We start from the raw sequence: 13,684 nt of genomic DNA, 5'->3' as shown, positions 1-13,684 counted from the left end.
TTGGAAAATATTTTAAAATACAACCCAAAAGCTTTCATAGTTTCTAAAGATAAGTAAGAAAAATATATATATGCTAAAAGCACAAACTCTAAAAAAAACAAGGAAATTACTTGGACTTCATCAAAATTAAAAGTTTTTGCTCTTGAAAAGACACTGCTATGAAAATGAAAAGTTGATGCCCGGGCATGGTGGTTCACATCTGTAATTCCAGCACTTTGGGAGGCTGAGGTGGGTGGATCATGAGGTTGAGTTTGAGACCAGCCTGACCAGCATGGTGAAACCCTGCCTCTACTAAAACTACAAAAATTATTAGCCAGGCATGGTGGTGCATGCCTGTAATCTCAGCTACTCAGGAGACTGAGGCAAGAGAATCACCTGAACCCAGAAGGCGGAGGTTGCAGTGAGTCGAGATTGTGCCACTGCACTCCTGCCTGGGCAATGGAGCAAGACTCCATCTCAAAAAAAAAAAGGGCGGGGGAGGGGAGGAGAGGAGGGGAGGGAAAAGGTGAATCAAGGACTAGAAAAAACTATTTGCAAAACATGTATCTTAAAAATTATGTAAATTGTTAATATGTAAAGATCTCTCACTGCTAAATGAATAAAACACAACCAATAAAAATGGACAAAATATTTAAATGAACACTTCACCACAAAAGATTTATAGATGCCAAATAAACACATGAAAAGACTGTTAACATCATTAGTCATTAGGGAAATGCAAATTAAAACCACAATGAGATATTGTTATGCAGTGGAAAGGCTAAAATTTAAAAGGCTAACCATACCAAGTATGGATATCTTGATATGTAGGAACTGAACTCTCATACACTGCTTGTACAAATGTAAATGGTATAACTACTTTTGAAAATAGTTTGGCAGTTTCTTGAAAAGTTGCATATACACCTACCATATGACCTAACCATTCTACACTTTGGTATTTACTGAAGAGAAATGACTGCGTATATCCACACAAAGATTTATATACAAATGTTTATAACAGTTTCATTTGTAGTAGCCCAAAGCTGGCAGTAATTCAAACCTATCAACAGTTGAAAGAATAAACAAACTGTGATATATCCTTATTGTGGAATAACACTCAACAATAAAAAGGAGTAAACTATGTTGCAGGAAGTCAGGGACCCCAAATGGAGGGACAAGCTGGAGCCATGGCAGAGGAACATAAATTGTGAAGATTTCATGGACATTTATCACTTCCCTAATTAATAATCTTATAATTTCTTATGCCGTCTACTTAATCTCGAACGCTGTTATTTCGTAACTGAGGACTGTAGCAGCCTCAGAACCCTGTGATGATTGACATTAACTGCACTAAATTGGACTTGCTTAAAACATGTGTGTTTGAACAATATGAAATCAATGCACCTTGAAAAATGAACAGACATAAACAGTAGTTAGGGATTTAGGGAACAAGGGAAGACAACCATAAGGTCTGACTGCCTGCAGGGTCAGGCAAAAAAGCCATATTTTTCTTCTTGCAGAGAGCCTATAAACAGATGTGCAAGTAGGAGAGATATCACTAAATTCTTTTCCTAGCAAGGAATATTGATATTTAATACTCTGGGAAAAGAATTGCTTTCCTTGGGGAAAGTCTATAGACAGCTGCTCTGGGAGTGTCTGTCTTATGTGGTTGAGATGAGGACTGAAATACACCCTGGTCTTCTGCAGTACACTCAGGCTTATTAGGGTGGGGGAAAAAACACTCCCTGGTAAATTTGATATCAGACCAGTTCTCTGCTCTTGAACTCTGTTTTCTGTTGTTTAAGATATTTATCAAGACAATGTGTGTACAGCTGAACACAGACCCTCATCAGTAATTCTAATTTTGCCTTTTGCCCTTTTATCTTTGCTTTTGTCCTTGCCCTATTTCCTCAGAAGCATGTGATTTTTGTGACCTACTCCCTGTTCGTACACCCCCTCCCCTTTTGAAATCTCTAATAAAACTTGCTGCTTTTGCAGCTACGGTGGGCATCATGGACCTACCAATATGTGATGTTACCCCCCGGCAGCCGAGCTATAAAATTCCTCTCTTTGTGCTCTTTCTCTTTATTTCTCAGATCAGTCAACACTTAGGGAAAATAGAAAGAACCTATGTTGAAATATTGGGGGCAGGTCCCCCCAATAAAACTACACTCAGTAGCATGGATAAATTGCAAAATAATTATGCTCAGTGGAAAAAAAAAGCTCGACTTTTTCTAAAGCACAAAACAATGATATATATGATTCCATTTATATGGAATTCTAGGTTAAGCAAACTATAGTGACAGAGGCAAATCAGAATGAGTGAGTCTGAAAGAGAGACAGATTACAAAGGGGCAAGAAAAAACTTCAGGCATGTTAAAATCAAGTGTTTAAAAGCATATGCACTTTATTATGTGTGAATTATATTGCAGTTTTAAACATGTTTTTAGAATCTAGAAAGTAGTCCATCTTTGTAACTGGCACCATTGACCTGATTGATAAATAGATTTATGTCAAGTCTGTGGTTTTAGAATGTTTTTACTGTTTGACTGAAGCTATATCACTAGCCATATCTTGCTGATAAAACATTGTCGCATTTTTCTGAGGTAAATCCTTGATGCTAGATGCTAGCTAGATTCATCAAACCTGCAGAAGAATGGTTTTGGTTTGCATTTCCCTAATGATTCATGATATTGAGCATTTTTTTCACACACCTGTTGGCCATCTGTATGTCTTCTTTTGAGAAATGTTTATTCAGGTCTCAATTACCATATGATCCAGCAATCTTATTACTGGGTATATATCCAAAGGAAATGGAATCAGTATGTCGAAGAGATATCTGCACTCCTATGTTTGTTGGAGCACTATTCACAATAGCCAAAATATGGAATCAACCTAAGTGTCTAACAGCAGATAAATGGATAAAGAACATGTGATAGATAAACACAATGGCATACTATTTGGCCATAAAAAAAAATGAAAATTCTGCCACTTGGTACAACATGGGAGAACCTGGAGGATATTGTGTTAAATGAAATAAGCCAGACCAAAAAGACAAATATCATATGATCTCATTCATATATGGAATCTAAAAAAGTTGATCTCATAATAGTAGAGAGTACAATGAGGGTTACCAGAGACTAGGGTGGTTAGGGGGAAGAGGGGATGGGAAATGTTGGTCAAAGGATGCATAACTACAGTTAGATAGAAGAAATAAATTTCAAGAGATCTACTGTATGGCAAGGTTTTTATACTTGATGATATACTATATTCTTGAAAGAGAGTAGATGTTATATGCTTTTTCCACAAAAATGATAAAATGAGGTAATACATTTGTTAATTATCTAGATTTAACCATTCCACAATGGATAAATACTTCAAAACATCATATTGTATACAATAAAAGCATAAAATGGTGCCAATTTTTTAAACTTTTTAAAAAAATACATAGTAAAAAGAACTTAGAAGCTATACATAAAGAGTCAGTCTAAGTTAGTTTGCAATGATGGAGGTGGGAAGAGTGCAGGGGCTGATATTCAAAAGCACTCCTCAATGACTTTGTAGTGGTTAGACCTATGTGCAAATGCTACAGTCATTCCTCTGATCATTGTAAACAAGCAAGAAGAAGAGTGGGAATGTGAGCTCTTGGACTGAATATGAGGCCACTGGAAGCATCTAGGATTGGAGTTCCCAGTCTATCTCTGATTGAGTCACACACGGGCCTAGGAGGTAACAGGGAGTTAAAATTCCTTGTGTCATTCTTAAAAGACAGCAGAGGATCTGGGGCAATGCTTTTTAACCTCAGCTGCGTATTAGAATAACCTGCAAAACTTTGCAAAAATAACATCTGGATCTTAATCCAGACCTACAAAATCCAAATTCCTAGGGGGAGGAACCCAGAGTTTGGAATGTTTTTAAACTCCTCAACAGCTGTCCTTAAGATAGCTAAGAAAACAATGCATCAACAGTTTATTCTGTGGCAGAATAATCAATTGGAAAAATTTTACTGTATTTTGTTTTTTTCTTAAATGGATATTCATAACTTTAGAAAGGAAAAGCAGCCAAGGCCCATACCTGCTCCCCTCCCCCTAATCCCTCACATCCTTACATCCTTACATCCTTATTGTCTTTTGCCTGAACTTTATTTCAGGGGAAGAGTAATAACTAATTCCTTCCTTCCTTCCTTCCTGTATTTCTTCATTCTTTCTCAATGTGTTTCAGAGTGGGAGTTGGGGAAAGGCTACTTCTTTGTTTTAGAACAGTGATTCTCAAACTTCAATATATCAAAATCATCTGGTAGTCTTGTGAAAACCTAGATTGTTGGGTCCCAGGCCCAGAGTTTCTGATACAGTAGATATCAGGTATGGCCAGAGTGTGCATGTCTACAAACTCCCAGGTGATGTTGATGCTGCCTGCTGGGAGCACATTTTGACAACCACTATTTTAGAGGGTTTGCCATGATTAGGTTGAATTATTTCTCAATGGTCGAATGGATGAGTTCAATAATTTAAAAAGGAAGTGCTAAAGTCCAAGAGGTCATGAACTGTAGGGACTGGGATAGGAGAGAGGTTGGAGACTTAGAAGAGTTCAAAGCTTGCCTTCATGCTTTCCTGAGTGAGGAGGCCTGCATGGGTGTCAATAGCAAGTGGGCCTATGGGGTCATCCTGCTGAGACACTCAACAGAGGTGACCAGGGCTGAGCTCAGCATAAAAAGAAGCTGCCGGTGGAGCTGCACAATTTGTTAGGCCATTCAGACGTGACATGCAACAACATCAGCAGGGTCCCTGTGTGGCACCAGAACCAGGGTCCTCTCTCTCTTTCCGACTGCATGAGCCCTAGGGTACAGCTGAAGAGGAACAGGCTACCAGAGATGATTGGTCTTGATGTCTCTCCAACTTAGTTAGAGGAGGCTTAACCCAGCCTGAATTTAATTTAGAAAAATAATGAAATGTGATAAATGTCCTCTGAACACTATGGAGTAGTCAAGACCTGTTTTAATATCTTCTGCTGAAACAAGACCCCAACAACTCTTTGACTAGGAAGCATGGTTGTTACCCTGATTACAGAGGCCCCCTCAGCTGGGGCAAATTTCAGGTGGGATATTGCTTCCCACACATGGAGAATGAAAATTGCCAGGTTGTGAGCATGCGGAATGTGGAGAGGACCAGAGAAGCATTTGAAATGGAGCTCACAGGTTACTACAGGGTATTCTAACCGTAAATGCATTCTCTGTGTTAAGTGGGTGTTAGTGGTTAGGAAAGAAATGGAATTAACATCTCATTCATAGGTTCAAGCTGCATATGATTTTCTAGGCATATGTCAGGAGCTGGGGTACAAAGGTGGATGAGATATGACTACAGTTCTCAAGAGGTATTCGGTGTAGAGAAGGGGTGGTCATTTATTATTGTGTATGTCTAAGGCAGTAATAGGTACTATAATAAATATTCATGCAAAGTTCAATGGCAGCACAGAAAGAGTAATTCATTCTGTCTAGGGAATATTGGGAATAAGAGAATCCTTCAAAGAAAAAACAATGTGTGAGTTGAATCTTGGAGAACAATTAGTAGTTTACCAGACAACAGGGACAGAAGAAAAATATCTATCTGAGCAAAAAGAGTGATGGGGCAGGCAAAGAAGAGAGGCAGATTGCTTCAAAATGTAGGGAATGACCTGTGGGCTAGTGTCAGCACAATTCAGTGTTTTGGTATTGCAGCTGGTGGGGAAAGGTTGACAAGAGGATATAATAGAAGGCGGGACCATATTGAGAAGACCCCATATTCATATTCCACTGGTATGAGGGAATTTAACAGTATTAGTTTAAAAAAATATTTATATGTCTTCATACTTACAGGTTAACCACTGTCCCGAGAGCACTAAGTAACCCCTGCCCCAAGCTACTCTCATCCTCTCCTGAGATCCCCTTCAAGCATCTATCATCACGCAACTAGAAGGTTAATACTTGATATTGCAGAAACTCTCCATGTATTACTCTGCTCCTATCTTTAAAATTTTCATACTTCTTTTTTTCTATGTAAGTAGTTTATTTGTCTTTCTCCAGTATTTTGATTTGGAAGATTAGATGTTTAACCTCTCATCTTTTTAAAAATGTGCACATACAACTCTACACTTCCCTCTAAGCACTGCTTTAGTTGCAACCTACCAATATTGATGTTTCACATTTCTATTATGATTTGGTTTAAAATATTGTTTAATATCTCTTGTTAATTTTTCTTTCACTTATAGGTTGCTTAAATGTGTGGCTTAATTTCAAAACATTTGAGGGATGTCTAGTTATCCTTCTTTCATTGATTACTAGTTTAATTCTACTGTGCACAAAATACATACTCTGATTTCAATCCTTTGAAATTTTTTGAAATTTGATTTTGGTCCAGCATGTGGTCTCTTTTGATGAATGTACTATGCATCCTTGAAAAAAGTGTATATTTTCTGTTTGTTGAGAGTAGGGTGTAGAACTTACCCTTAGGATGTGTTCCTTCTGGAGTTTCAACCAACAGCTTAGACAAATTACTTGTGTCCTTCCACTTTACCAGGTTGGAACTTCAATCTCTGTTGCCCTAGCACTGTGTAATTGTTGAAATATCTGCTTAGATATTTCCCTCCAACTCCTGTTTTCCACAGGTTATCATGATATCCTGCCCTGCTGTGCTACGCAGCATTTAAGATGTCGCCCGTGACCCACGCACTCTTGTGTGGCCCTCTCCTCTTTGAGTGTGGACTCTCCTTTAAAGAAGAAGATATGGCAGAAGTATTGGGAGTGTCTGTGCTGATAGGAGGTTATAAGAAGGAGGTTATAAGAAGACTATAGCTTCTATGCTAAGCACTCTCTCCCTATCACATCACACACTCTGGTGGAAACCAGTTGCCATGCTGTGAGGCAGCCAGAGGAGAATCCCACGGGGTGAAAGATGGAGACCTGCTATGTGAGTGAGCTTAGAATTAGTTTCCTCTGCCTATCAGTCAAGGCTTCACATAAAACCATAACCCTAACTGATAGTTCGACTGCAACCTCATCAGAGAGAGACATTGAGCTAATGGCATTATGCTGCACCTGGATTCTTGACTCATAGAAATTGTGCAATAATAAATGTTCATCGTTTTAAGCCATAAATTTTTCACGTAATTTGTTATTATGCAAACAGTAACTAATACAAAGTATTACCAGTGGAAAAGGAGAGAAGTAAATAGATTCAAGAAAAAATAATTTTTTGAGACCATGCTAGCAGAACCTACTAGGTCGGGTTAGATTTGGTATAAAGGAAAATGAGAAATAAAGAATTATTCTTGGGATTTTAGCTTACACAGATAAGGGAATAGTAATGCCACTAAGCAAGATTGAGAAATCTGAAGGAAAATCAGCAACCACATGGGAATATCAAGTAGCAATTGAATAGACAACTCTGGAGTTCTGGAGGTAAAAGACTGCAAGTATAGATTTGGGATAATAATGGTATCAGCCTCACTGGTTGTGATCATTAGGTGAGCTGATGAAGATGAAACCCTTTGCACAGTGTACACAGTTGTTACCTGTGGTAGGTAGAATTGTGCTCCCGAAAAAGATATGTTCAAGTCCTAACCCCTGGTATCTATAAATGTGATCTTATTTGAAAATAAGGTCGTTGTAGATGTAATTAGTTGAAATAAGATCATATTGGATTATTGTGAGCCCTAATTCAGCTGATGGCCTCATATAAAGAGAAAACAGAGACACAGAGATACACACAGAAATGACTATGTCATCTGAAGTCAGAGACAGAGATTGGAGTGATGGGATGGTATGATAGTCTGTTTTGTGTTTCCATAAAGGAATACCTGAAACTGGGTAATATATAAAGAAAAGAGATTTATTTGGCTCACAGTTCTGCAGGTTGTACAAGCATGGCACTAGGATCTGCTTGGCTTCTGCGGTGAAGCCTCAGGAATCTTGTACCCATGGCAAACGAAAAAGCCACCCAGTGTGTAGTAACTTGTTACAACAAGGCTATAAAACTAATAAAGTGTCCCAATAAATGTGAATGGTCATCATGGTTTCTATTATTATCCATATTGTATCATTGTTGTCATTGTTATATGTCCAAACACCTAAGACATTACTTTGTATATATAAGAACTCAATTCACAATTATAGTAGGATAAAAGATTTGTCATATGTGTAGATTAAAAAGAAGTAATGCAGTGTGAGGGGCAGCCACACATACTCCAAAGGGGTCTTGAAAGAATAGATTCTTTTCCCTCCTATCTGAAAACCCACTTTGCCTGTACAATTTCAGGGTCTAGAAGTTCTGATTATATATCTCCTCTTTAACTTGACTCCAGGAGTGATTTTCTGTCCTCTAATCCAGATCCACCTAAATTATTCCTCCGTACTACAGTCTTCCAAAACAAACTATCCATGTGACTACAGGCTCCTCCAAACCTACATCCTAGCCTTTACTAACACATTACTTACATATTACATTTTTTGGATTGTAACCTTATATATTTACTCAACTTTTCATGACACTTTATTTTCTCTCTAATTATAAGTACTTAAAGGTCAGAAGAACAGTCTTTATCTTTAAAAATACCACAGAGTGCTTTTCTTAGACATAATGGTTATTCCTACATTTTTAACAGACATATCTCCTGATCACAACATCTTGAAACTATAAGATGAGGACTTTTTGGTATTTTTTTTTAATTTCAGTTGGTTTTGGGGGAACAGGTGGTATTTGATTACATGTATAAGTTCTTTAGTGGTGATTTCTCAGATTTCAGTGCACCCATCACCTGAGCAGTGTGCACTGCACCCAGTGTGTAGTCTTTTATCCCTCACTCACCTCCCATCTTTTCCCCTGAGTCCCCAAAGTCCACTGCATCATTCTTATGTCTTTATGTCCTTATAGCTTAGCTCCCTCTTTTGAGTGAGAACATACAATGTTTGGTTTTCCATTCCTGAGTTACTTCACTTAGAACAATAGTCTCCAACTTCATCCAGGTTGCTGCAAATGCTATTATTTCATTCCTTTGTATGGCTGCATAGTATTCCATAGTATAAATGCACCACATTTTCTTTATTCACTAGTTAATTGATGGGCATTTGGGCTGGTTCCATATTTTTGCAACTATGAATTGTGCTGCTACAAACATGCATGTGCAAGTATCTTTTTTGATAATGACTTCTTTTCCTCTGGGTAGAAACCCAGAAATGGGATTGCTTGATCAAACGGTAGATCTACTTTTAGTTCTTTAAGGAATCTCCATATTGTTTTCCATAGCAGTTGTACTAGTTTATAGTCTCACTAGCAAAAATTGCCAACAAAAAAAGTCCCTGACCAGATAGAATTCAGCTGTGAATCTATCTGGTCATGGACTTTTTTGGTCGACAATTTGTTTTACTACCATTTCCATCTCATATCTCACTGCTTGTTATTGGTCTGTTCAGTTTCTATTTCTTTCTAGTTTAATCTAGGAGGGTTGTATATTTCCAGGAATTTATCCATCTCCTCTAGGTTTTCTTTTTTTTTAAGTTTTTTGAGATTAGTGTTGTTGTTGTTTTTATTATACTTTAAGTTCTAGGGTACATGTGCAAACGTGCAGGTTTGTTACATAGGTATACATGTGCCACATCGACTAGTCATTTACATTAGGTGTTTCTCCTAATCCTATCCCTCCCCTAGGCCCCCAACCCCCTCAGCAGGCCCCAGTGTGTGATGTTACCCTCCCTGTGTCCATGTGTTCTCATTGTTCAACTCTCACTTATGAGTGAGAACATATAGTGTTTGCTTTCTGTCCTTGTGATAGTTTGCTGAGAATTATGATTTCCAGCTTCATCTATGTCCCTGCAAAGCCACATCGACTAGTCATTTACATTAGGTGTTTCTCCTAATCCTATCCCTCCCCTAGGCCCCCAACCCCCTCAGCAGGCCCCAGTGTGTGATGTTACCCTCCCTGTGTCCATGTGTTCTCATTGTTCAACTCTCACTTATGAGTGAGAACATATAGTGTTTGCTTTCTGTCCTTGTGATAGTTTGCTGAGAATTATGATTTCCAGCTTCATCTATGTCCCTGCAAAGGACATGAACTCATCCTTTTTATGGCTGCATAATATTCCATGGTGTATATGTGCCACATTTTCTTTATCCAGTCTATTATTGACAGACATTTGGGTTGGTTCCAAGTCTTTGCTATTGTGAATAGTGCCACAATATACATACGTGTGCACGTGTCTTTATAGTAGCATGATTTATAATCCTTTGGGTATATACCCAGTAATGGGATTGCTGGGTCAAGTGGTATTTCTAGTTCTAGATCCTTGAGGAATCATCACACTGTCTTCCATAATAGTTGAACTAATTTACACTCCCACGAACAGTGTAAAAGCGTTCGTATTTCTCCATATCCTCTCCAGCATCTGTTGTTTCCTGACTTTTTAATGATCACCATTCTAACGGGCGTGCATCTCCTCTAGGTTTTCTAGTTTGTGCACATAAATCTGTTCATAGTAGCGTTGAATGATCTTTCATATTTCTGTGGTATTGGTTGTAATATCTTTGGTTTCGTTTCTAATTTAGCTTATTTGGATCTTTTCTCTTCTTTTTATGGTTAATCTTGCTAATGGTCTATTGATTTTGTTTATCTTTGCAAAGAACCAGCTTTTTACTTTATTTATCTTTTGTATTTCATTTGTTTTACTTTTATTTAGTTCTTATCTGATCTTTGTTATTTTTTTTCTTCTGCTGGGTTTGGGTTTGGTTTGTTCTTGTTTCTCTAGTTCCTTGAGGTGTGACCTTAGATTGTCTACTTGTGCTCTTTCAGACTTTTTGATGTAGACATCTAAGGCTATGAACTTTTCTCTTAGAACCACCTGATATGGTTTGGCTGTGTCCCCACTCAAATCTCATCTTGAATTATTGGCTCCCATAATCCCCACATATCATAGGAGAGACCTGGTGGGAAGTAATTGAATAATCGGGGTGGGTTTTCCCATGCTGTTCTTGTGATAGTGAATAAGTCTCACAAGATCTGATGGTTTTACAAAGGACAGTTTCCATGCATAAACTCTCTTGTCTGCCACCATGTAACATGTGACTGCTTCTCCTTCACCTGCCACCATAATTGTGAGGCCTCCTCAGTCATGTGGAACTGTGAGTCCATTAAATCTCTTTCTCTTCATAACTTATGCAATCTTGGATATTTTTTCATAGCAGTATGAAAATAGACAAATACAGTAAATTGGTACTGCAGAGAGTGGGGTGCTGCTGTAAAGATACCTAAAAATGTAGAAGCAACTTTGGAACTGGGTAACAGGCAGAGGTTGGAACAGTCTGGAGGGCTCAGAAGAAGATAGGAAAATGTGGGAAAGTTTGGAATTTCCTAGAGATTTGTTGAATGGCTTTGACCAAAATTCTGATACTGCTATAGATGATAAAGTCCAGGCTGAGGTGGTCTCAGATGGAGATGAGGAACTTGTTGAGAACTGGAGGAAGGGTGATTCTTGCTATGCTTTAGCAAAGAGACTGGTGGCATTTTACCCCTGCCCTAGAGATCTATGGAAATTTGAACTTGAGAAAGATGATGTAGGGCATCTGGCAGAATAATTCCAAGCAGCAAAGTGTTCAAGGGGTGACTTGGGTGCTTCTAAAAATATTGAGTTTTATTCATTCACAAAGATATGGTTTGAAATAGGAACTTGTGTTTAAAAGGGAAGCAGAGCATAAAAGTTCAGAAAATGTACAGCCTGACAATGCGATAGAAAAGAAAAACTCATTTTCTGAGGAGAAATTCAAGGTGGCTGCAGGAATTTGCATGAGTAAGGAAGAGCCAAATGTTAATAGCCAAGACAATGGGGGAAATGTCTCCAGGGCATGCTAGAGGTCGTCATGGCAGCTCTTCTAATCACAAGCCTGGAGGCCTAAGAGGAAATAATGGTTTCTTGGGCTGGATCCAGGATCCCACTGCTGTGTGCAGCCAGAGGAACTTGGTGCCCTGTGTCCCAGTTGCTCCAGTTCCAGCTGTGGCTAAACGGGGTCAAGGTACAGCTCAGGCCATAGGTTCGGAGGATACAAGTCCCAAGCCTTGGCAACTCCCACATGGTGTCGAGCCTGCAGGTACACAACAGTCAAGAATTGAGGTTTGGGAACCTCCACCTGGATTTCAGAAGATGTATGGAAATGCCTGTATGTCCAGGCAGAAGTTTGCTGCAGGGGCGGGACCCTCATGGACAACCTTTGCTAGGGCAGTGCAGAAGAGAAATGTGGGGTAGGAGTCCCCACTGGGACACTGCCTAGTGAAGCTGTGAGAAGGGGGCCATTGTCCTCCAGAATGGCACCTGGAAATGGCACGACACTCAATGCCAGCCTGTGAAAGCAGCCAGGAGGGGGACTATACCCTGCAAAGCCACAGAGTCAGAGCTGCCCAAGGCCATGGGAGCCTGCCTTTTGTATCAGCATGTCCTGGATATGAGACATGGAGTCAAAGGAGATAATTTTGGGACTTTAAGGCTTAATGACTGCTGTATTGGATTTCAGACTTGTATGGTGCCTGTAGTCCCTAGGTTTTGGCCAATTTCTCCCATTTGGAATGAGTGTATTTATCTAATGCCTGCACCCCTATTGTATCTAGGAAGTAACTAACTTGCTTTCGATTTTACAGGCTCATAGACAGAAGGGACTTGCCTTGTCTCAGATAAGCCTTTGGACTGCAGACTTTTGAGTTAATGCTGGAATAAGTTAAGGCTTTGGGGGACTGTTGGGAAGAGATCACTTTGAAATGTGAGGACATGAGATTTGGGAGGTGTCAGGGGTGGAATTATATGGTTTGGCTGTGTCCCCACCCAAATCTCATCTTGAATTGTAGTTCGCATAATTCCCATGTGTTGTGGGAGGGACCCAGTGGGAGGTAATTGAATTATGGTGGCAGGTTTCTCCCATGCTGTTTCCATGATAGTGAATAAGTCTCATAAGATCTGATGGTTTTATAAAGGGGAGTTCCCCTGCATATGTTCTCTTGCCTGCCTCCATGCAAGATGTGCCTTTGCTCCTCCTTTGCCTCCACCATGATTATGAGGCCCCCCAGCTACGTGGAACTATGAGTCCATTAAATCTCTTTTTCTTTATATATTACCCAGTCTTGGGTATTTCTTCATATTTATATAAAAATGAACTAATACACTGCCTTTGCTGTATCCCACAGGTTTTGACAGTGTATGTCACTATTATTGTTCAGTTCAAAGAACTTTTTAATATTCATCTTGATTTCATTGTGGACCCAATGATCATTCAAGAGCAAGTTATTTAATTTCCATCTATTTGCACCATCATGAGGGTTCTGTTTGGAGTCTATTTTCAGTTTTATTCCACTGTCATCTGAGAGAATATTTGATGTAATTTCAATTTTCTTAAATTTACTGAGACTTGTTTTGTGACCTTTTATATGTTCTATCTTGGAGAATGTTCTACGTGTGGATGAATAGACTGTCTGTTCTGCAGTTATTGGGTGGAATGTTCTGTAAATACCTGTTAAGTCCATTTGTTCTAGGGTATAGTTTAAGTCCATTGTTTCTTTATTGCCTTTATCTCTATGACTTCTTTACTGCTGTCAGTGGAGTATTGAGATCCCCCACTATTATTGTGTTGCTGTCTATCTCATTTCTTAGGTCTAGTAGTAATGTTTTATAAATTTGGGAGCTCCAGTGTTAGGTGTGTGT

The 13,684-nt window shown here is 39.0% G+C and overlaps 1 long non-coding RNA gene across 1 annotated transcript in view; it reads left to right on the top strand.

The window, feature by feature from the left end:
* The window catches only part of LOC108528722 (uncharacterized), an 8,751-nt gene extending 1,686 nt beyond the window's left edge, over positions 1 to 7,065 (top strand). The window contains exons 2-3 of the long non-coding RNA XR_001885268.1: positions 5,831 to 5,930; positions 6,619 to 7,065. This is a non-coding gene — a long non-coding RNA (uncharacterized LOC108528722). The remainder of the gene's footprint in view (positions 1 to 5,830; positions 5,931 to 6,618) is intronic.
* Positions 7,066 to 13,684: the final 6,619 nt, after the last annotated feature.

Source organism: Rhinopithecus bieti, unplaced genomic scaffold (assembly GCF_001698545.2).
Source record: "Rhinopithecus bieti isolate Rb0 unplaced genomic scaffold, ASM169854v2 scaffold_5613, whole genome shotgun sequence".
NCBI classification, from domain to species: Eukaryota; Metazoa; Chordata; class Mammalia; order Primates; family Cercopithecidae; genus Rhinopithecus; species Rhinopithecus bieti.
Note: the sequence above shows the minus strand (reverse complement) of the source record. Positions and strands in the feature narration are given on the sequence as shown.